Genomic DNA, 26,832 nt, shown 5'->3' on the forward strand with positions numbered 1-26,832 from the left:
ATTATTTTACATTAAATTTATTTACATTAATTATTTTTACATTAAATGTATTTACATTAATTATTTTACATAAAATGTATTTACATTCATTATTTTACATTAAATGTATTTACATTAATTATTTTACATTAAATGTATTTAATTAATTGTTTTTACATTAAATGTATTTACATTAATTATTTTACATTAAATGTATTTACATTAATTATTTTACATTAAATTTATTTACATTAATTATTTTTCCATTAAATGTATTTACATTAATTATTTTTACATTAAATGTATTTACATTAATTATTTTACATTAAATGTATTTACATTAATTATTTTACATTAAATGTATTTACATTAATTATTTTCCATTAAATGTATTTACATTAATTATTTTACATAAAATTTATTTACATTAATTATTTTTACATTAAATGTATTTACATTAATTATTTTACAGTAAATGTATTTACATTAATTATCGTTAAAACAAATTTATTTACATTAATTATATTTACATTAAATGTAATTACATTAATTATTTTTACATTAGATGTATTTACATTAATTATTTTTACATTAAATGTATTTACATTAATTATTTTACATTAAATGTATTTACATTAATTATTTTACATTAAATGTATTTACATTAATTATTTTTACATTAAATGTATTTACATTAATTATTTTACATTATATGTATTTACATTAATTATTTTTACATTAAATGTATTTACATTAATTATTTTACATTAAATTTATTTACATTAATTATTTTACATTAAATGTATTTACATTAATTATTTTTACATTTAATGTATGTACATTAATTATTTTACATTAAATGTATTTACATTAATTATTTTTACATTAAATGTATTTACATTAATTATTTTACATTAAATGTATTTATATTAATAATCTATTATATTCCTCGTCTTCTTGATGTTTTATTTTTCTCAATTATAAAGTACGAGTTTTCTTTACCCCCAAATTCGAATGCACTCCTAATTTCCCATTTTACACAGGAAAAGACTACATATTTCGATATTCTTCGGTTTAGTTTAGAAATTACTTCTCTGTTAAAAAAGAAAGTTATATGCTTTATTTTTTACGGAACCTGGATAAACAAACGGAGAGAAAAGGTAACATATATAATCTTTTGTATCAAACAAACTCTAGTTATTAATGAATTGCAAGAATCAATAACAAGTAGAATTTAAAATTCTATTTAGAAATATTAATTTACTTCAGCTTTTCTTTTACGTATGTAGAAAAAACTTAATAGACACAATTTAGCCCGACGTACGACATTATAAATTAAAGCCGTGCTAAATTTTAAAGCCAACATAAGTTGTGAGTGAATCTCAGGAAACTACAGTCTATTCATACAATTAGGACTAGATAAGAAATATGTCTTTATGTTACAAGCTAAGATGAACAGGCCACTTTTCTATAAAATGAGCTGACATCAAGAGCGAAGGAATCGGCCACGAAGCAATTGTAAAGACAAAAAAGGACACCACAATTTCGTTGGAACTAACCTTGGCACCTTACTAGGGCATACGATGCCATGTCTATCTATTGAATAGAGCAAGTTAGAAGGAACGTAGAAAAGAGTCTTCCGCCAAGAGTGAAACTTAATTTTGGTGATTATGATGCTGCTAGTGATGATGATAACGATGACGAAATATTTGTTCCAATACACTCGGTGCTACATGTCATCGAATCATTGGTTACAGTTAGAATTTTAAAGATTATCCACTCCTAAACGTCTAGCTTTACAGTTCAGTCTTCTCTTTTTTAACCTACATTTAGAGAGAAAAAAATAGATTTATAATGTCTCCAATGAGATTAGTTAAAATACAATCGTTTCTTATCCAAGTTACATAGCTTTGATTTAATACTATATTTATCCATGTTTATACTCTATTGAAATAAACAATCAGTAACATTTTAATATTAAATGTTGAACTTTATATCTGGTTTTACTATTTTATTCTAGTTGAATGGCTCTGAACAAGTGACATTACTTTTGTAATAATTTGAAATTAAAATATAAAGCAACTTTACTTTATCTATTTAAGAATGTACATTTATTTATATATATATATATATGCTTGTGGTGTATTTGTGAATATCTACCTGCGATGACGGTTCAAAATGAAAGCGAACGTACTAGTGTCACTAACTTTTATGGCAAGTTTATTGTTCAGTTTTAGCATAGAAATCGTTTTATTTGTAAGGCAAAATCAAAGTAAAAATATACAGACCTGATTTTTGTCTGTACGATTTAACCAGACACGTTTGAATGAACAAATACTATACAAGGAACTTTAATCTTTCTTTCTCTCTCTCTCTCTGTCTCTCGCTGTCTCTCTCTCTCTCGCTCTCTCTCTCTTTCTCTCTCTCTCTCTCTCTCTCTCTCTCTATATATATATATATATATATATTAAGGCAATCATGAAGGGAAGAAATATTCCTTCGGAATTCATTTCATATAAAAAAAAAAAGACCGAGGAGAAAAGGAAAATTGATAGCGACTAAAAAATAAAAGTAGTGAAATAGAGGAAAAAATCAAAACGAGTCCATTGACATGTTTGTCCCCTCTCTCATCAAAATTGGAATCAAGGGATTTATTTTTTAGTAATTTGTTTTCCTTAATGATAAAATCTAAAAAAGAGACGGGAGCAACAGCAATCGTATGGGGATGAACTTTAGAGGCTGATCACGTTCAAACCCAACAATCAGTCCTTTTGCTTACAAAGGGACGGGTTCCTAAGGCGAACATGAACAGTTCCCAAGACTTTTAGATGATATACGGAGTGAGCTCGACTCAATACTGAGAAAGAGTCGATGCTGAAGTTCGTTGCACACTCCCGGTATTTAACAAAGTGTTCCGTTATAGCGGATCCATATGTGTTGTTTACAGCGTCGGTAGGTAGGAATGTTCCATTCCTGATTTTGCTCGGTACATGTTGTTGCCGACTTTCCAATTTTAAAGACGTTCGACATACGTAGTCGGCACCGCAACCACATTTAAATGAATAAATGACATTACTAATATGATGAGAGGTAGAACATCGTTTTTATTGGAAGCCATTAATGGTTTTGTATTATACACAACACGAACATTTGAAGCAAAATAACTTGAAATCTTTCAGACAGTATTTACTATAATAATTTCATACTGGCTGAAGAATATTGAAAATCCATTTTGCAACCTTCTGTTGTGAGGCCCTACCATAGATAGAATGGGTCTTAAGGGAATGGCCGCTTTGTGTGTTTTGGGTAGGCCATATAATCTTGGACGGATATTCCCTTAAGACCAATTCTATCTATGGTATGGCCCTCACCACAGAAGGTGGCAAAATGGATCTTCAATATTCTTCAGCCAGTATCAAATTATTATAGTAAATACAGCCTGAAAGATTCATTTCATTTCGTTGACAACGAGTACAAATAAATTTATGTATTCGTATGATATCAGCAATTTATTTACTTGCGTCCCAGTTTTAGAAAGAATAGATATTTGTGCTGACTTTTTATATAGCAGCCAAAGTCCAACACCTTCCGTTCCTGGACACGCATTTGTTGAACTAATTAAATTTGCCGTTACATCAATTGAATTTAGTTTTAATGGTGTAATGTACAGGCAAATTGAATGCGTGTCGATGGGCTCCGTGTTGGGACCTACATTGGCCAACATTTTTGTAGGATTCCATGAGGAAAAATTAATGTCCGGACCCATAAAACCGTTGGTGTATTTTAGATATGTAGACAACAAGTTTTGCCTATTTGATAGTAATTCGGAGGCAAACGAATTTTTGTCGTTACTAAACAATATGCATCCAGCGTTAAAGTATACGTATGAAAGTGAAGATAATTCCGCCCTGGCCTTTCTCGATGTTTTGGTAACGAAAACTCCATCTAGTTACCTCACATCGATTTATCGCAAACCAACATTCACTGGGCTGTATACACGCTGGGATTCATTCTGCCCTAACAAGCGCAAATATAATTAAATCTGGACATCGTGCCCTAATGATCTCCTCGCCAGAAAAATTGGATGAGGAATTAAATACAATTACAAATGCTTTGTCCAATAATGGGTATCCTTTAGATGTAATTGAAACCATCATTAAAAGGAAAAGAGCAGATTTTTTACGAACAAAACCCAATATGGTGGATAAATGTCCGGTTTATATTTGATTGCCGTGGTTGGGGAAAGTAAGTGAAAAATTCACCAATCAAATTAGTTCAACTGTTGGAGGATGTTATTTTACATCAAATGTTCGTGTTGTGCATAATACAAAACCATTAATGGCTTCCAATTAAAAAGATGTTCTACCCCCTCATCATATTAGTAATGTCATTTATTCATTTAAATGTGGTTGCGGTGACGACTACGTAGGTCGAACGTCTTTAAAATCGGAAAGTCAAATAAAACAACATGTACCGAGCAAAATCAGGAATGGAACATTCCTACCTACCGACGCTGTAAACAACACATATGGATCCGCTATAACGGAACACTTTATTAAATACCGGGATTGTGCAACGAACTTCAGCATCGACTCTTTCTCAGTATTGAGTTGATATCACTCCGTATATCATCTAAAAGTTTTGGAATAATTCACAAATAGGTACAAGGAAATAGGAAATAATTCCAATAATATTATTAAAAGAAAGATAAAATGTGCATAAAAAAGAAATGGATCAAATATACAGCTCGACTGTCGAGGCAAGATTGAATTCAGGGAAATGGGTGAAGAAGACAGAAAAAGAAGGGAGGAGAAGAAAAAAGTGGAATTGTGATTGGAATAATTTTAAAATAGAAAAATCAATGTCAAAATGACCCAGACAAGATTTCCGTGTACCTATTTGTGAATTATTCCACCGATTTCTGCCTTTTTGATTATTTGGGATCATCTTTCAATTACGCGGTTCCCTTGGATTTTACTTGTGCAAATGGAAATTTAACTAACTTTCTTGGATTCTGCATCTTTGGATTTAACCGTCATTGGAAATTTTATCCTTCACCAGGGTATCCATTCACGTGAAATCACTTTTTTATTCACCCTATTCCCTCTGCTTCATTGTTCGTTATCAAGCAAGACCTATGACTTACTTGTAGTTTCATTTAATACTTTTGCAAGCAAAATCTGATCCCGCATTTTGCTAAATCCTAGCCTCTGATGAGAAGGAAAGTATTTCTTCGAAACTCCGCGGATTAAGGACCATTTATTTAGTGCTTCATTTTTAAAATTAAATATGTTTCTAACTCTTTTTCAAAGTGTTTTTAACATGTTTTATTAACTATTGTTTTCATATATATATATATATATATATATATATATATATATATATATATATATATATATATTATAAGCTCTATTTCCTATTTGGTTTTATCAAGCTTTTATATCTGGCTGAGATAATTTTATAAATATTAATTCTTTAATATTTATAATTTACTTTAATTTTACCATCTTGTATCATTTTGGTAAATTCAATTGTAATTTTCATTTTATGTATATATATATATATATATATATATATATATAGAGAGAGAGAGAGAGAGAGAGAGAGAGAGAGAGAGAGAGAGAGACTTTGGAGAACAGGAGTATGATGGAGGTAATTCAACTCTCTCATCATAGCATTCCAGCGAATTTAAATTATTTGGATTATTCGGGGTCTTATTGTCATCTTAAGTGTTATTATCACAACTGAATTGTTTTTACTTGGTACTTAATCTGTTGCACCATTGATCATTGCTCATCAATACAATACGTACATTTCATAATGGTGGCAACTTAATGCGCATAATGGATTTAAGGAGGAAAATCTCATCACTAAGGAAAATAAACTTATGATTGCGTTCATAACATGTTGTCATTATCAAATAAATCAGATCGTAATTGTTTTTCTAAAGGGTATGTATTTCAGGAAACCCCACGTAACATATAAGTTTACAGACAATGTGTTTAAAGTCCTATGAAAAACATGTGTGTCTAGATTATATATCCATATCTATCTATCTATCTATCTATCTATCTATCTATCTATCTATCTATATATATATATATATATATATATATATATATATATACACTTTATTCAGCTTCAGAGCATGTTTATATGCGTGCGTTTATCTTCATTATGAATATGACATTTCTTGAACCGTGCCAAATTGTATACTCTACATTCTTGATTTTATACAGCCTTCCGGTTGCATGTAGTTTCATTTATGCACTACGCTCCTCTGTCGCCATCATCCTCGTGCCAACCGTCGGGCTTGTTCCAGTAATAAATTGGCAAGTCAATGAAAAAGTCGAAACTTGTTCGAATTCATCCCGGCTTTCCGATCGTATTCCGCATTTTATCTGTCTGCATCTTGGGCATTAATTTAAATGAATTCTCCTTTTTTCCCGTCTTTTCCCTTTGTCTGCATTTGTTTAGGCTTACTAGTGTTGGCAGCTGTATTTTATGATTATTGATAAATACTGGACCATGTCATTGCCAAATGCTGCCCTCTCGACCAACACCTTACCCTTTCGACACTGGCACCCTAATAGCAAACTTTTACTGAGCTGACAATTTGAATTCCTGCAAAAGCAATCAGCAGAAACATTTTGTTCAGACGAGAATTCAACCGAAGTTGCAAGATTTCTAAATGAGATCAACATATATTCATTGACGTCTACCCAGCCATTGTTTATTCCGAACACAGACAACATCTGACCAGGCGGTTCGTATTAATGAACAAAATAATTGTTTCAGAATATTTTAGATGACGATTGCCAATTTGCATCATTGCGATCATGTAAACTTTTATTCACACCTGAGATATTATTCTCACAAAGTTTTGGTAGATGTAACTTCAAAACATATTCTGGTGCGTCATTTCGAACTCGAGCGTCAGTACGGAATTTCGAACGGTAGCATTTATCCACCGTCGTAGCTGGTTCTCGTTGCGATAACACTGGCCTGGTTGGAGTCTTAAATAATTCGTCAATATCTTATTATCGTTGATATTGAGGATTGAGCCGGTAGGGAAATGGATCAAACAAGGTATGTAATAATTAGAACTAGGACAACATCATCTTCTTTTTATTGTCTTGACTCTCAAGTGTATATACATTGATATCTTATATACTTCTATATCGAGTGATATGGTTCTTGGTTGATTAACTGTATCTAACTGCGTTGAGAGTCAAAACAATGAAAAGAATCCGCTGTTGTCATAGCCCTAGTAATGATTGAAAGTCTTTTAAAAGCTGAAAGGTCAATTCTTATTACGGGCAATATTACGAATACAATTACGCATTACTGAAGATATTCAGCAAAACGATGTGATAATGTAATAAAGAAAATCCAAATAATATGAACACAATTAAAGGACACAGTTAATTAAAGGTCATTTGAATGACCTTTTCGCTTGTCGGATATTTGAAATTGTATAAAAGGAATAATATTTTGGAAACCAATTCGTTGGCCCAAATCTAATCATACTTTTTTCCTGTTGATTTCGTGCAACTTACTTCACAATGGATTTATACTTTTATGAAGTCAAAGCTTTCATACAGCCATTTCTTCGAACATTATTTTTAATAAATTTGGTGGCGATATTATCCTAATTAACCTGCCATCTTACTAATGCATATTTACGCATAAAGTTGAGTATTATCCTAGTGATATCCAGCTTCACAAAAATGGATACACTGTATAGAAAAATAAAATTAACTCAGTCAATAAAGATTCCTTATCTCTGACTGAAGCCAGAAAGAAGGACACTTTTATTCCAGCCTGAAATCCAATTTGTCATTAATGCGTCGTTCATGTCTCCACTATTTCAATCATTCATTAAATGTTTTGTTTTGTATTTCAAAAAGGAGATATTACAAAGATGGTTAAATTATTTTACATTGTGAGCTATGATAATGCTGATTCTAACATAAAGGTGGGAAACCAAAGATTTTACAGACACATCGAAACATTTATAATGTATTTATGTAGCAATTCTTGCATGTTATATTTCCGAGTTATGCTTTGATTTTTACTGGTGCCAACTGCAAAAGTTATTACAGAAAACATGAAGTTTACAATTTACTATAATATAACGATTACTATTTTCCTACACGTCGCGTTCGTCAACTTCTCAGCTGCAACTGCAGGAAGCAAAGACAGAATGTCCGCTAATTTCGATCGCAAGTCTCTATCTACGTATTTTCTAATTTCCCCTCGATCGGTAACATAATTCTAAAAATTTTAAAAACATTTCTCAACTCGGCATTCCTTAAAAAAAAAAAAAAAAATGTTTAGATTTTCATTTTCCTTTCAAATTTGAAGTTAACCGAAAAATTTTACTCACAACTTTGATCGACATCTCATACTCATTTTAGTTACTTATGGTATTTCTGTATATATATAACGTGCTCTAAATTTCACAGTTTTATACAACTGCCTCGTATAAACATATCGTATTCAAGAAGTAAAAAAAAAATGACTTGCGTGCCACCAGCTAGAATAGGAAACGAAACATTTAGCTCTTCAGTCGCGTTACGTACTAATGTAGCTATCAAGAGATAGGTAAGATTATTTGAATATAAAAAGATGAAAAATTTAATAAATTTAAGCATACGTAGAAGAAATAGAATTATGTCGGCAATTGGGAATTAACATTTTGCATTTCAACATGCTGACATATTTCTGTATGCGTTATTCATTCACCCAAACGAAGGTTTTCTTGCTATTAACCATCATTGGTGCATGATTATCATTTCCAGTTAATTTTAATGCTTTGTGACTTGTAATTTAAGAACTTATGGGTTTAATATTTGCACGCAAACACACAGAAAGGAAGACAGAAACACACACATCTACTGTTTCATTTATATACATTGGTGTCTATTTCCTTTTGTAAACTTGTGACACAAATTGTATGTATCTCAATTTTTACCAAATATTTGCACCCCTTTTTACCATTTTTCATGAAACAAAATCAAATAAATATAGTCCACACTTCGATTCCGTACACCTAATAGCAGTGTTACACGATTCATAATAATCAGTAAATTGCTTACGGACTGAATGCGATAATACAAATAAGTAAAACTCACGTGTATTCTCATTTTCTATCGAGAGAGAAAAATAGACTAAAAGAGGGGAGAAAGATATGGGGAGGGGCTTATAATAAACTGATATAGACAGATATATTGGATGCTGTATGACATTTGCTTTCTTTCAAGGCCATCAAAAGTGTGTATATAATTTGGAAAATCTATTCATAAATGTTTTCCTATTTTCTGTCCATCAAATAAAAATGAAATCTCTCCGCACTCTGTTGGATTCTCCTATTTTATTTGATTGCTTTCTTTATATTTTCAAAGACTCCATTTTGTCTCCCTCCAACCACCGTACACGTGATTGGCTATTGAAAATATTACAACCTTGCCCCAAAAATAAGAGAAACCTTTGTAAGTAACAATAACATTTATCTTGTTTATGTTTGTTGTTTTCGTTCTTATATTTTCTTTCTATAATATTTTCTTTCTTTTATATTTCCGATGCGCCAAAGACCAAAATTAACAATAAATTCTTGCTTTGAAGATTTCGTTCATAAATACGTCTTTGAAACATTCTGTCTGTGGATCAGTTTGTCACACTTCAGTCTAAAATTTCACCGATAAACGCACAGATGATACATTTTTTACTCATCTGTCACGTGTAAAGTTAAATAATATTTTGGTGTATATCATGCTTTTGTTTACAATAACACGTTCATTGGTCTGTCACGCTTTTGTTTTAAATTCCATTTTCATCAGTAAAAGTAACAGCTTGAATGGATGCATCTCCAAAATATGTGTTCGTTTTGTTGTGAATAATGACACACCGTTAGCTTTGTTCGTAACTTGTTTCTTTTGCTCGTCACATTGTCGCCATGTTCGACAGGCGAGACTTCAATCTATATCCTCTAACAAGTTAAATTGTTGTTTTCTTTTTGTCTTTCATTTTATGACGAGATAATTGACTCACCGATTTATATATCACAAAGAAGATGAATGGACAGTATTTACCTCTTTTCCTCCGATTTAAATAATAATAATAATAATAATAATAATAATAATAATAATAATAATAATAATAATAATAATAATAATAATAACAATAATAGTCCCTACGCAAAGAAGTTATTTGGATGGTATAATTAGGTTATGAATACCACCAAACAAAAATATAATCTTATCAACACTCTTATCCATAGAGCTTGTATGATATGTTCCGAGAATAAATTAAGTGATGAAGTCAAATTTATTACCAAGACTCTTTGCAATAATGGTTTTCCATTGCAAATCGTGGAATCTACAATTAAAAATAAAATTTCTAATTTCAATAAAATTAAACAGGCATCTGTCGACAAATGCCCTATCTACCTACGCCTACCTTGGCTAGGTAATATTAGTGAAAGATTTGCAAAGCAAATTTCTTCTGTCGTACAACAATGTTACTTTGCATCAAATACCCGTGTTGTTTTTTTCTTGTAAACCCATTTTGTCTTCAATTTATAAAGATTTTCTCCCCCACCCCACACTAACAATTCTATTATTTATTTATTTAAATGTAGCTGCGGTGTGCGCTACGTCGGGCGAACGCCTCAAAGATATTAAAGGTATTAGGTAAAACAACATCTTCCATCCCAAATTCGAAATGGAAACTACCTACCTTCGGACGTTTTGAGCAATACCCATGGCTCATCTATAGGAGAGCACCTTATAAATAATCGTATTTGCGCTTCGAATTTTAGTGCGGACTTTTTTTCCATTCTTGGCAAGTCGCACTCTCTTTACTATCTAAAAATTCTCAAACTATATATATATTAAGACTCTGAGACCTTCTCTTTGCAAACAAAAAGAGAATCTCTTAGGCCTTAATCTAGTTTCTATTTAATAATTAATCAGCCCCCTTTTTATACATATATCCCCCCTACTTTTTCATCTCCGATTCATTGTTCACCCCCTTTTCTTTTTAAAACGTAATTAAGCTCGATTTTAGCTCTGTTGAGCGAGCTTCGGAACCGGTCAGCTGACGCATTCATTTTTATTTTTTAATTTCACAATTTAAAATAATGTTTTCGAACAAGTTTAAATTTAGTCTTTACATAGCCATAATATATATATATATATATATATATATATATATATATATATATATATATATATATATATATATATATATATATATATATATATATATATATATAGAGAGAGAGAGAGAGAGAGGTTCACAAAACGGAATATATGATTACTACAAACAATTCTCAAACTATATATATATTAAGACTCTGAGGCATATCCCTTAGAAGGAGAGTACATTTCATAGGGGCAAGCCTCACAGTAAATAGAATTAGAATGAATAAAGTAAAAACTGTAATAATAAATGTTGTACAGAACTCAGAAAGAAAGAAGTAGGAAATCATAAACAAGCATAAAACGAAACTGTTACTTCTAACGAACACAACCTGGCTAAAACTAAGAACAGAAAAAAATAAACAACATTCTCATTCAAATTGCTAGACTTAGATCCGTCATTAAAGATGAAATATGAAATGAGACGAAAACAGAAACAAACTACCGTCACTAAAGTATTCATGGGAATATATGCAAATCCTTTAATCAACTGGATGAAGAAATAAGTCAAGAAAAAAACAAAAAACAAATACCAAAAAACCATTAGACCAACAGATTAAAAGCGTTGGAATAAAAAAAAAGTCATAGATCAGATAATTTCATATTTCAACACATACTATAGTAGTATTTATAGAAAATATTTACTAAAATAATCCCATTTGTGAGAAAGGTAATGAAACCATGGTATGTCTTTGGAATATGTTATGTATAGATTTTCATATATATATATATATATATATATATATATATATATATATATATATATATATATAATCCTCTCTCCCCTCCCCCACCTCTCTATATCCATATATCTCAACCCACGCTCTTTCGCTCTCCCTCTCTCTCTCTCTCACCTACTTAATATACCTTACTGAACAAGCAAAAGGCAGTTAAAATTTAAAATTAAAATTTCCCCTCCTCTCCTTACCCCACCTTTTTTCTTTTCTTTACCATCGTCTCTCCACCCCCTCCCTATATCCATATATCTCCTCACACGCCTACCTGAATCTGCTACCTCACACACACAATACAATCCAATGTATCTTAACCCTCCAAACTGAAATATTGTCAATACCCGTCTCCCTCCCCCGAATTATCTCCTACATCAAACCCCCATTTTTCTCTTTGTTTTTTTCTTTCGTATTTCTTCTAAAACACTTCTTCTTCATACTAAAAACAACTTCTGTAAGGCCTGACGAGGCTGTTGGATTGTAAACATGGTCCAGCATCTGAAACGTATGTAACCAAACAGATAAAACGGTAATAAACAAATAATATATATATATATATATATATATATATATATATATATATATATATATTCAGCTTTGAGGTGTTAAAAGTTAGAACTAATGAAGACAACGAGGTTGTTAAATAGTTCGCAATAAAAAGAGCAAAATATTTTTATTATTATTATCCCAAATAATAATAATAATAATAATAATAATGATAATGATAATAATAATAATAATATATATATATATATATGAACAAATGATTAATAAAACATGTTAAAAGACATCTCGAAAAAGAGTTAAAAACATTTAATTTTAAAAAAGGAAACACAAGATAAGTGGATAGTCCTCAATCCGCGGAGTTTCGAAGAAATACTCTCCTTCTCATCAAAGGGCAGGAATTAGCAAAATGCAGGATCGGATTTTGCATATAAAAGTATTTAATGAAACTACAAGTAAGTCACAGATCTTACTTGGTTAAAAAAAGGGTGAGGTAAGGGGAACAGGAGGCAAAAGAAAAATAATAAAAAGATTTCACATGAATGGACAAAATGGTGAAGGGTAAAAATCCAAAAATGGTAAAATCCAAAACGAATGAATGGACAAAATGGTGAAGGGTAAAAATCCAAAAATGGTAAAATCCAAAACGAATGAATGGACAAAATAGTGAAGGATAAAAATCCAAAAATGGTAAAATCCAAAACGGTCGAATTTAAAATTTCAATCCAATGGGTAAATTTCAAAATAATCCAAAAGGTAGAGTTCCTTGGAAAAAAGCGCAAATAGAATGAACACCAAATCATAAAAGAAAAGTACTGGAGAGAATATTTAAAAACACATCTGTCAAGGCTGGATGAATCAAAAAAATTAAGATTTAAAAAAACACCTGAAAAGCGATGAAGATTTAAATTTGAAAAGCAAGGTCAAACTGACCCAGACAAGAAGCGCGAAAATTAGCGTTAATAATTAGGTCAGCTTAGATATGCACGCGAAAGTCCCAGAATTAAATTAAGAAAACTGATCAGAACAAATAAATGGCTAAGTTTATGAAATGGGGCGTCTGTTATATATATATATATATATATATATATATATATATATATATATATATATATATATATATATATATATATATAAATTCCCTATATATATATATATATATATATATATATATATATATATATATATACAGGGAAAATTCGATGTAGCGTAATTGTCGTAGATATTATCATAATTAAAAATTAATATACATTTATATATGTTTATATATATATAATTAATATACATTCATATATGTTTATAGTCATAAAATATATATGGCAATTAAGCTGCACAGAATATTCCGCTTATGTTTGACGAATTCTCACGAGAATGAAACGCGGAATATATAATTGCTTAATTACCAAACATATTTTTATAACTTACTACCTAGCTCTACCTATGTACTGAGCACCGTTGAAGTGAATATTAAAAATTTACGCATAAAAATATATTTTCGTATATTAATTTATGTGATTAAATGAAGTAGTCATATATATATATATATGTATATATATATACATATATATATACATACGCAAAAACATATATAAATGTATATTAATTTTAAATTATGATAATTTCTCTGACAATTAAGCTACACCGAATTTTGCATATTTCATATTTTTATATGTATATGTCTATATATAAGAGAGAGAGAGAAAAAAAAAGAGAGAGAGAGAGTTTATAGAAGTAAAGAAAGATATGGCAGTAGAAGGGAGAAAAAGAAATTATTAAAGAATGGTGCAACGTTTTTGAACTGTTCTGTCTTTTTGTACATATTTCTGGACAACGCTGGATAGCCCTGCTAATATATATCTTTTATCTTTAATTAGCATTACGATCCAAATTGTAACGTGCGTCCTGTGTCCATGAATTAAAAAATAAAAAGTATTTGCTTTTATTATTTGAACGCTTCAGATTTTATTTAATCTGTTTCATTGGTTAAGAATGTTTCATTCATAAATCGTCTCAAACGATAACTTTACTACAACTAGCCTGAGTTTTGTAGATTCAATTGGTTTGTTTAAATATAACATTTAAATTAACACCAATACTCTTATAAAGTAGTCGAATAACACCCGTCTAGCTGAAACCACTGTCAATAAATTTTTCCACTATTTAACTGTACCTAAATCAAAACGTAGATTCCATGAACAAAGCTTCTTTCTTAGAACTACACGGCTGCGGAACTCTATTCCGTTTGCCATTTTTCCAGCTGACTACATCTTGATTGTATTCAAGTCCAACATAAACAAATTCTTGATGAACCGCCTCCTTAAGTAATCCAATCTACCAAATTTCCATTAATAACGATCTCTACGATATTATCCCATTGATTACTATACACTCAACAACCCTTATCCTCGAGTAGCTTCAGGGCCTTGATAAGTGGTGACTCCTATGTAAAATAAAAAAAACGCGTTCTATGAACGTCAACGTACAGCCAATGACACGATAGACATGTAGATCAGTAGATACTAATCAAAGTGAAGGGGAAAAAAAATCAGAAAACAGGAGAGAAAGACGATCATTTTTTTACTAGAAAGTCACCAATTATCAAAGCCCGAAAGCCCCTCTAGGATTAGTCTAACACAATGAACAGTGGTTTCCTGTACAACAACGTCGTAATAGTTAGTGGTGAAAATTGGGTATAATTTTATTATTTAAGGGGACGGCTCCACAAGAACTTGTTTACATTGGACTTGAAAACGACCATGTTGTAGTTAGCCCGAACGCAGGCGGATAACGCTAGGAAAAAAGGTTTGTTCATTAAATGTACCTTTAGATTGATGTATAGTTAGGGAATGGGGGGGGGTAATTGTTTATAGTGGTCGTAGCTAATCGAGTGTTGTTTGTAAAAGTTTTTGCTTGTAACATTGTAATTAATGCAACCATTTGTTTAATACTATGTTTATATTATTAATATTATAATTATCCTTACCATTATTATTATTATTATTATTATTATTATTATTATTATTATTATTATTATTATTATTATTATTTATCAAAAATACTGTTTTAAATACTGATCTCTATCGCGCAATAATCTTGATCATTCGAGTACTAAAACGCTTTATGCTAAATTTAATAGAGCCTGACTTTTATGGACGTTAATGCAGGTTATTCACGCGTGGGTAATAATAAAAATATATAAATGCTCAAATTTTATTTTGTACTTGTTCGTCATCACAACAAATTGTACACTTTAGAAAAAGAAGGGATATTTTATGATTAAACAAAGTGAAGTCGTGTGCTTGGCCACCTCCGGGCTCCTCCTTTTTTTGACTCATATGTGAAGATAGAAGAGTTTGTACTGTGGAAAAAAGAATCATTGGCTCTAGTAAAACGGAGAGCGAGGGGCGGTAGGTGGTTCATGTTCCTTGTTGTGGGTGAACTCTCCAACATCATCATCTAAAGTCGAGTCAAATGGGTAGAATAAGCAGTCCAACTATCGACCAGCCACAGAAAAACGAGGATTAATAACTCGCAACTATTTCTACGATTACATTAGTTTCTTCCACTCCTGGTACGTCATCTAAATTTTCTAAGATTTTAAAGCATAGCGATCAACCCAGCTAGTGATGTTAGCTTTAACAAGGCCGATAGCCATTAGTCGCGTGCTCTCGTGTAATGAATGAATGCGTTAATGTAGGATTGACATGAAATTCTTAAAGATAAACTAAAATGACCGAAAAATAAGCTGAAATGACTTAAATAAATAAAAAGTAAATGACTTAGATTGACTTTAATGAACTTAAGAGTGAATTGAATGCTTAAAAAATAACTGGAATCCTTCAAAAACAAAATGAATGATCTGGAGAATGACTTGAATGGCTTTGAGACTGACTGGCTGTAAAGTGGGTGATCACTTTACATTAAATTAATACAGAAAAGTGATACCCCACTTTATATCACAAAGCTACAAACATAAGTACAGCGTGAAGTAAGAACAGGTACTGTATATATTTGCTCCCCCACTGAGCAAATTAGGCACAAGGCTGATTTTTAATGTGATGAGTGAACGGGGAATGGGGAAAAACTCCCGGGGAGTAGGGGATCTGGATAGTGACAGTTTGGATGAAGGGTTGCCCCTACATTGACTAAGGTCTTATATGCGGGGGTTCCCCCACATATGGTCTTTTCTTGCAGTATCTGCCGCAACAGATACTACACTTTGATCTTGGCAAAAAGGCCAAGAGAAGGGTATTTATTTGCTCCCCCACCGAGCAAATAAGGCACAAGGCTGATTTTTAATGTGAGGAGTGAATGCGAAATGGGAACCAACTCCCAGGGGAGTAGGGGAGCTGGATAATGACAATTGGTATGAAGGGTTGCCCCTACATTGACCAAAGTCTTATATGTGGGGTTGGAATTTATATGCTCCCCCACCGAGCAAATTAGGCACAAGACCGATTTTTAATGTGAGGAGTGAAGGGGAGATGGGAACCAATTCCCCGAGGAGTAGGGGAGCTGGATAGTGACAATAGGTATGAAGGGTTCCCCTACATTGACCAAGGTCTTATATGTGGGGTTGCACCCACATATGGTCTTCGCTGCAGTATCTGCCGGAAAGATGGTGTTTATTTGCTCCCCCACTGAGCAAATTAGGCACAAGGCCGTTTTTAATGTGAGGTAAAAACCAGCTCCCCTAAAAGGGGTCACTCTGGTTACCAAAAATAATAATTGTCCCAGTATAGAGGGTTTCCCCTCCATTGACTGGTACAAATTATCTTATCTTATCTGCCGGAAAGATACTCCACTTTGATACCGGCCAAAAGGCTAAGAAAAGGGTAGTTATTTGCTCCCCCACCGAGCAAATTAGGCACAAGACCGATTTTTAATGTGAGGAGTAAAGGGGGAATGGGGACCAACTCCCCGGGAATAGGGGCGCTGGTTAGTGACAATTGGTATGAACGGTTGGTATTTATTTGCTCCCCCACCGAGCAAATAAGGGACAAACCGATGTTTAATATGAGCAGTGAAAGGGAAATGGGGGCCAACTCCACGGTGAGTAGGAGAGCTGGATAGTAGCAGTTTGTATGAAGGGTTGCCCCTACATTGACCAAGGTTTAATATGTGGGGTTGGTATTTATTTACTCACCCACCAAGCAAATAAGGCACAAGGCCGATTTTTAATGTGAGGAGTGAAGGGGAAATGGGGACCAACACCCCGGGGAGTAGGGAAGCTTGGTAGTGACAATTGGTATGAAGAGTTGCCCCTAAATTGACCAAGGTCTTATATGTCGGGGTTGGTATTTATTTGCTCCCCCACAGAGCATATTAGGCACAAGGGTGATTTTTAATGTGATGAGTGAAGGGGAAATGAGGACCAACTCCTCGGGGAGTACGGGAGCTGGATAGTGACAATTGGTATGATGGGTTTCTCCTACATTGACAAAAGTCTTATACGGTGGGTGATCCCCACATATAGTCTTTGCTTGTAGTATCTGCCGGAAAGATACTACACTTTGATCCCGGCCAAAAGGCTAAGAAAAGGGTATTTATTTGCTCCCCCACCGAAGAAATAATGGGCAAGACCTATTTTTAATGTGAGGAGTAAAGGGGGAATGGGGACCAACACCCCAGGAAGTAGGGGAGCTGGGTGGTGACAATTGGTATGAACGGTTGATATTTAGTTGCTCTCCCACCGAGCAAATAAGGCACAAGGCCGATTTTAATGTCAGGAGTGAAGGGGAAATGGGGACCAACTCCCCGGGGAGTAGAGGAGCTGGATAGTGGCTGTTTGCATGAAGTGTTGCGCCTACATTGACCAAAATCTTATATGTAGGGTTTGCCCCACAGATGGTCTTTGCTTGCAGTATCTGCCGCAACAGATACTACACTTTGATCTTGGCTAAAAGACCAAGAAAAGCGGTATTTATTTGCTCCCCCACCGAGCAAATTAGGCACAAGGCCGATTTTTATTCGAGGAGTGAAGGGGAAATGGGGACCAACTCTCCGGGGAGTAGGGGAGCTGGATAATGACAATTGGTATGAAGAGTTGCCCCTACATTGACCAAGGTCTTATATGTGGGGTTGCCCCACATATGGTCTTTGCTTGCAGTATCTGCCGGAACAGATGGTATTTATTTGCTCCCCCACCGAGCAAATTAGGCACAAGGCCAATTTTTAATGTGAGGAGTGAAGGGAGGGGGAAGGGAAAAAGGGGACCAGCTCCCGAGAGGTGGGAAATGGGAGCTGGTTAAAGGTCAAGTATGTGGGGTTGCCCCCACATCTGGTCTTTGCTAGTCATAGCTAGTCCTAGCCTGCAGTATCTGCCGGAACAGATACTATACTTTGATCTTGGCCAAAAGGTCAAGAAAAGCTTAAAAAGCTAAGAACAGCATGTATTAACAACAGACCTTTGATCTAAAACAAAAAGGCCTAGAACAAAATTGTTACGGACAAACCGACCGACCGACGGAGTGACTTATAGAGTCGCTTGTACGCGACTAAAAACTGAATAAATTAATGTGATTGATATTTATCATTTCTTGTATTCGCAAATTAATACGGCACTATGCAATTAAACCATTAATAGAGAAGGGATGGCAAAACAATCACCACGTGGGAAGGTTAAAATACACTAATTCATGCAATAACGAAAATTAACCATCTAGTTTCTTTCGAGGCTACTATCTTTAGTGGAAGTTACGGACTGATTACATAAATTCAATTTCCCATGTAAGGATTTCCAAAGGAAAACTCCACCGGGTCTTCATGACTAATCCTTGTTATGAAAACATACAACAATAAATAAATTCACAAAAAAAAGTACAAAGTTTGACAGAATTTGATCTTGCTTATCGAAAAGAATACTAGCAATATTTCTGCTCGACAAGCTTTTTGACGGTTTAATATTTTATACTTCCGTAGAATTTTTGTAAAATAATTTTTCACAAGGAATTAATTACGACACAGCTTCTACAAAGAATATCGGATTTATAAATACATTTTTATTTAGCCTGTCAAACGTCATTTTCAGATAGGTTTATTTCATCTGCTGTGCCATCCGTTCGATTGCCATGCATTAGTTTAAAGTTTAAAATAGTATTAGTCTGTAGGCAAACTCAGCAACATAACAGATAGCATCTTCCTGCTGAACAGCCTGTCGATCTTTAAAGCCTTAAATTTATCTAATTGCAAAACTATCAACGATGTATATAATGTTACTCTCCTACACAACGCTCTTTAAACTGATAAACATATAAACTGATTGTAATGTTAGCTAGTGAAACCTTTCAATGTCAATCGATTACCTTTAATTTATAAAACACACTTGAGTTATTTATTGATATGTCGTACGTAGTTTGCTCAATAGATAATGTCGTCTCACTTTTTCTTTTTCATGAAAACACAGTAAAATAGTGACTAAATTACATCAAATCACACACCAGATAGAAAGACTTTGAAAACCTTCCCTTATGTTTTGTAACAACTGACGAATCTCTCGCTAAACGAGTCAGAAATACAAACGAATAAAACTTAATAAAACAATAAATGATGAGGAATCTGAAAATCCTGCATAAACAGACAAGAACTATTTTATCGTGCAAAAATGTGCTGATTCTATCTGGCAAGTTCATTTTAAATAGAGCATAAATAGATTCCGAAAATGCTGTTCTCTTACTCCCCCCACTTCCACACCTTGCCACTTATAAACGCACATGCTTGTCCAAGTAGCGAGCTATATCACGTGATGACCGTTTTCCTTTCAAAAAGGATAGGCTAAAGCTTATTTCAAGCAAAATCAATTCTTATTCGCGGTCACAAAGGACGTATTTTAGCAGAAAAGTTGTGCATTTATAATTTCTTTTTTCTTTTCTAGATGCAAGTGCTAATATTCTATTTATTTCAGTTTTTAATCTTTATCTTTATTTCATTGTTTTATTAATTGTGCAATAGGTGCTCTCGTACAAAACTGTGCCAATTCTATCTGGCAAGTTCATTTTGAATATATATTGTTTTTTTTATAATAGATTTTCTCGTCCATAAATGTTTATTATATTTTCCAAGTTGATAGCAGAAACAGATGAGGCAAGTGTATTCATTTTCAGTTATTAAGAGAGGAATCTTTCACAATACATTCCCTTAAACACGCCAGTATAATACTTAACATTTTACTTTTTTTATATTATATTTTTTTAATGGAGAGTAGACAATGCACTGTGGATGCGTTATCAGCAGCTTCAGTTACTCTCGCTTCTCTTTATTTGTCACTCAGTCCTCATTTTTTAATCGGTGATATTTCTGACAAAGGGAGAAGAAAAAGCTGTATTCTAGGTTGGCAGTATTTTGCGTGAACATCCGCCAGAGATGTCGGAAATTTTCTGTTTCTATGTATATCCTTGTATCCCTGTCACTAGCAAGGGTGACTGAGGTAAACTTTTTATATGGGCTGCCGTTAATCGCCCGATAGTCAGGGACCCGAACCTTGGATTAACCACTAGCGAGGCTGTCCTATCAACAATGCAAAGTACTGGGGATGCTGTATTGCCATTTAATGAATGCATTCTGGACCATGCAGTAGCTTCTGGTGGGGCCTCTCGATGCCATAGTGGATAAATGTTACAGCTTGGCCTTTTCATGTGCTACAAAAAAAATATATTTCTTCATTTCTATTTCTTTCTTTGCTCTGCTCCAAGCAAGTCTGTCGATCTAGTCCACAAACCGCAAAACTCCATCATGAAAAGTTCCAAGAAAAAATACACGATTAAACTCGGATCTGCAACCTAACGTAGACCCCCGCTACCATGTCTCCTTCTCGAACATTAGGGGTCTACGTTCTAACCTTCCAGAGGTTGAAACCGAAGTACAGGAGACTAAACCAGACATTATTTCTAAGCGAAACTGGTATTGAACAAACTATTTCCCTAGATGAGTTCGAAATTAAAGGATAATCTACTTTAACTTCCGTATCTGACCCCCAGTCATGGTCATGGAATATGTGTCTATATTAAAGATGGCTTTCCATGTGGTAGAGACATTTCCAGAGATGTGCTTTCGGGTTGCACATACTCAAACTACTGCGTTATATTTGCTCTCTATCGCCCCCACAACAGCGGAGTTACTATCATTAAAAGCATATCTGAGAAAATTGACCACGTCCTATCTGGTTATCTTTCAGCTAATATTCATGTCTGTTGAGACTTCAATGTTCACAATGTGGAATGGTTAAGTCACTCTAACAAGACCGATGATGAGAGGGGGTTCTGTCATTATTTCTCCAATGCTTATGACCTCACTCAGATCGTTCATGAATCCAACCGTGTGCCCGTTACTGACAGCCAATATGCACGTCTCCTAGACCTTTTTCTCACAACTTGCCCCGAACTATATTCAGCTTCCGTTCTGTCTCCACTTGGATCTTCCGACCACTCTGTTGTATCAGTTAAGATTCAGTTAAAAAGTCCTGAGATGTAACTCTCCATCGTACAGTAAATCGATACTCTATTGCTGACTCGGATTGCTTCCGTACATTTATATCAGATCTACCCCTGCACCCGATGTTTAAAAAAGATATGTCCTCTATAGTATCAGATCTAACGGAATGGTTAATTGAATGTATAGACCGTTTCATACCCTAAAAAACGTTGCAGCAAAAACCTAATAGCCGGCCGTGGTTTTCTCCAGAATGTGCTGCTGCTATTACACACAGAAATCACTTTTTGCATTGCTTCCAACATAATAGATGTACTGAGACTAAAGCCGCTTTCAGGACAGCCAGCAACTATTGTAAAAAAGAATAAAGAACGCAAGAGAGCTGTATGCTCAGTCCGTTAAGTCAAAAGTAGCTGAGTAGCGGCTTAGTTCCCACCAGTTTTGGCAAATAGCAAACAGAATCCCGAACAGAACCGTATGCTCTATCCCAACTATCACCAATGGACCTGAGGTAATCTCGTCAGCATCAGACAAAGACAAAATCTTTGCCAAGAACGTTTCACCTAATTCTACCCTTTGTGACCAAGGCCGCCAACCCCCAATATTTCCTCCTGTATCAGAAAACACGCTATGTGATATACACATATCTGTACGTGATTTATTAATTTTTATTTATTGCGGACTATTATCCTCATCATTTTCTTAGTTGTTTCACGACGTTTCGACCAACTATTCCCCTGGCCTTCGTTTTAAAAATTAATAAATAATACTTTATCTCAATGAATTCTAATTAAATAATATATGTACGTGATGTTGGCAAGCTAATCAAAAACCTTGATTCCAGTAAATCAACCGACCCTGACGGTATTCCATTTATAGTACTGAAAAAAAACTTTAACCAGAACTAGCGCCCATACTTACAAAACTGTTTAAACGTTGTCTTAAAGAGAATTGCTTCCCATCACCTTGGAAAATCTCATCAGTATGCCCTGTATTTAAGAATTCAGGTGATCGCTCATCCCCCTCTCAGTACAGGCCAATAAGTCTCCTGTGCTTCATGAGTCAGTTGCTGGATTCTGTGTTAAATACAGAAGTAATCAACGATCTCAGCAGAAACAAACCTCTTAGTGACACGCAATATGGTTTCCGTTCTGTTAGATCTACAGCAGATGTGCTTAGTTATATCTCATAGGATTAGCGAATCTCTCGACGGAGGCTACATTTCTAGGGAAATTGCTCTTGGCATATCAAATGCTTTTGATAGGGTATAGCATAAAGTTTTACCTAAAAAATCTCCAGCTACAGTATAGCTGGAAATGTCTTCTCAATTATTACATCATTTCCCTCTGATAGATTCATAAGAGTAATGGTTGATGGGCAGAAATCAGAGGCTACCAGTATTAATGGTGGATCCCTCAGGGGTCGATCCTGGGCCAAACTCTCTTCCTGATCTACATTAATAATCTTCCAAATTACATCCTTACCTCATTCATAGACATTTATGTTGATGGCACTACTATCTATGGTAGCACATCTAAGACCGTAAGGGACCGAGTTCTTTCCGATTCTCTCTCCTCTGGTCTTGAGCACGTGGTACAATGGGGAAAGAGGTGGCTTGTTACTTTTAATGCATCTAAAACCAAGCTTTTATCTTTACATCATCAACGCTCTTATCCCCATCTGGCATCAATTGAAATGAATGGCTCTCGTCTTGAGGAGGCTTCATGTTTTGATAAGCTTCTAAGCTTGACCTTTACTCCTGATCTTAAATGGAACACATACATTAAATCCGTTGCTAAGGCCGCTAGAAAAATGGTCGGATGCAATTCTCTATCTAATTGTCTACTGTATACTCTTTAACCCTTATCCTCAAGTGGCATCTATACCTTGATAAGTTGTGATGCCTTTGTAAAAAAAATAAGGACAAAGTCAGACGACATTAAGTGCATGTTTTATTTTTTAAAATTTTCAATCGATCTAAAAATGTAGAAGAAAGAACGTGAGATATATTTAGGTAAAGATTATCCCGATTAAGATGTAAATATTTTTTAATGCTTTATTAAATACATAAGTCATGTGCGTGTGAGGGGCTGAATAAAATGAAAAACAGGTGATCGCTTTCACATCACATGGTTGATTTTATTACTTGTACTTTTATGGTCGGATTTAATTCATCACGAAATCACACGACGAAGAAGACAACGGGCGATTAGAAAATATATCAAAGTTGTAATATAGATCCGATAATAATAATACGATAAAAAAAAGCATCAAGAGAAAGACTAAAAAATAAACTTACTATAAAAGGATCGAATTATTTGCAAGATGTTTTGATGTTTTATATCGCAGATGAAATAAAAACAAATTTGGAAAGATATATAAACGGGGAGATATTTTTTAGAACCATTAAGCATTAATAAAGAGGTGGATTTGCTATCAGACTAGGATACTGATTATCAACAATTCCATGTAGATGCTTACTTGAAAAATATATCAATGCCAATATTTGTATTTAATGTAAAAGGGAAGGTTAGAGAATCTACATAAACATGAAAAATTCTATTTACATGTGATTTCTCAGCACAGTAAGAAGAATTAATGACATGTTTAATCGGAAAGTTTTATTTACTAAGAAGAAAATGGGTTACTTCTGTGTTGCTGTTGATAGAGTTTTCTTGTACCTGCTATATAAGCACAAATGCTGTTTTAAATACTATTTATACATTGTTGTTACCAACTAACAGGAAATGGCCCTCAATAAGTGATGTAACAGTAAATATTGTTTCACGTTGGATTTGTGAACGAGTATATATCTACCCGATTATTTGAATCGCGTGACACCTTGAACGCGCGTCAAGTCTTCTGTCTAGTTGCGATAAAGATATAGCACATATTTTTGCTTGACATCAAACATATGACTAGTAGAAAAGTTCATCGAAAATGCGTCTTACGCCAAATGCTTTGATTGGATAAAGGTTTATCTCAATGGAATCAAACTATTTTCCCATTCTTACCTGTTATCGTTTTAATATCCTGCCTATGTCCTTGTCTTAGAGAATACATTCTTTTACAAAGAAACTCGCGACTTGACTTCTTTAATTCACGACAAAAATTCACGACAATTTTATTCGCTAAAAGTCAAAAGAAGAAAAATATGGATAGAATACTGCGATTGGAGAGATTTAACGTGGATCCATCAATTCCGCAATCAGAAATTTGGAAAGTGAAATTCGAAAATAATCTGAGTGTGATTGGAAACGACAGCGTGATTGAGATTACCTTTAAAACTACTTTGCCCTAATCAACTCTATATCTGCATCTGTATATGAGATAAGCCACACTAACGACTACCATAGTGGTATGACAGCACTAAACGCTGCTTATGTAAAACCGGTGAACTTCATATTTAATAGACATCAGCTACAACTCTCAGACAACAACCTGCCAAAACTATCGATATTTTTATACTCTAAGTGAAAGATATTGCGGAACCACACAACTTAGGAGCCGTCATTTCTGAGAAAAACAAAAATCAATATCTACGGGAAGTGTTTATTAGCGACATCAACTTCTGTTCATCCGCCAACGCCTTCTTTAAAAAAAACTACGCTACAGATTTCTAAAACAATCGGCAGAAAACTCCGAATAATACAATAATAGCAGTAATACAATGCTTGTCACCACAAATCCTCCAGGAGATACCGATGTAACCATGCTACGAAAAAAATATTCAACGCTTCAGCGCTTGTTTCTTCTGTGGGAACACATGCACTCCGGTGCTATAATATCCGCCGAATAACGTCGAGGGCCAAAACTGTAAAAAAACGGGTACCAGGCTTGGGTGTGCAGATATAGGCATGTGTGTCCTCTTCATTAAATCCATTCTCTCTGAGGAGTAGTTGTTAATAAGCAGAAATCAGAGGTTCATAGTATCAATGCTGGCGTCACTCAGGTTCTATTTTGGACCCAAATATTCTTGAACTTCATCAACGGTCTCCCAAACCCTATTTTTAGATCATTCGTAGATATTTATGAAGACTTAATCTGTGGCAACACTTTAAAGTCCAGCAATAACCAAGATCTTTCTAATTTTATCTCCTTTGATCTTGAGAACGTGGTATAATGAGGAAAATGTTGCTGGTTAATTTTAATGCATTTAAAATCAAACTTCTCACTTTCATCATTAAGCCCTAATTGAAATGAATGACCTTGTACTTGGGGTAAAGCATGTCTTGACAAGTTTCTAACACTGATCTTCACGCCTAATCTGAAATGAGACACATACATCAAATCCGTTGCCAAGATCGCTGGAAAAATGGTTAGATTATTCTGTCTCGCTAAGGTATGCATTTCATTGCCAATTAAATCCTTTCATTGTGTAAGAGGCAAGAACGTTAAAAATGAAATACTGTTGCCATATCTGAGCAGGAGCTTTTCGGCGCATCCTATCTTGCCCTCATGAAGTTCTAAGCCGGCTTCAGTTCTTGTAGTTAATGCCTTTTTCTTTTCCTTGCAACCTTTGTCTCAACTTTATCCTTATTTTCATGGCAAGTGCTCTTCTGAGCTTTAATCTATAGTACCCCTTTCAAGACTTTTACAAAAAGCACTCGACTAGCTATAACCACTATCAACAATTTCTCCCCTTTTTATCTGTAACTAAATCTAAACGCAGATTCCATGAACAAAGTTTATTTCATAGAACTGCTCAAATGTGGAACACAGTTCCATTGGCCTGCTTCTCGGCTGATTACAATATTGTTGCCCTCAAGTCCAATGTAAATAAGTCTTGTTCAGCTGTCTCCTTGTAATACTCCAAATAGTACCCAATCTACACCATTGACGATTATTACACTACCACCTTATTTTAATAAACTCATATGCTCTAGTGTTGTTTCAGCCTTGATAATATAACTCCCTTGTAGAAAGAAAGATCTAAAAAGCGAATAAATCTCCGATTGTCTTTAGAGCAAATAAACAGCGAAGTACTT

Source organism: Euprymna scolopes, chromosome 22 (genome assembly GCF_053919585.1).
Source record: "Euprymna scolopes isolate OS-2025 chromosome 22, ASM5391958v1, whole genome shotgun sequence".
NCBI lineage: Eukaryota > Metazoa > Mollusca > Cephalopoda > Sepiida > Sepiolidae > Euprymna > Euprymna scolopes.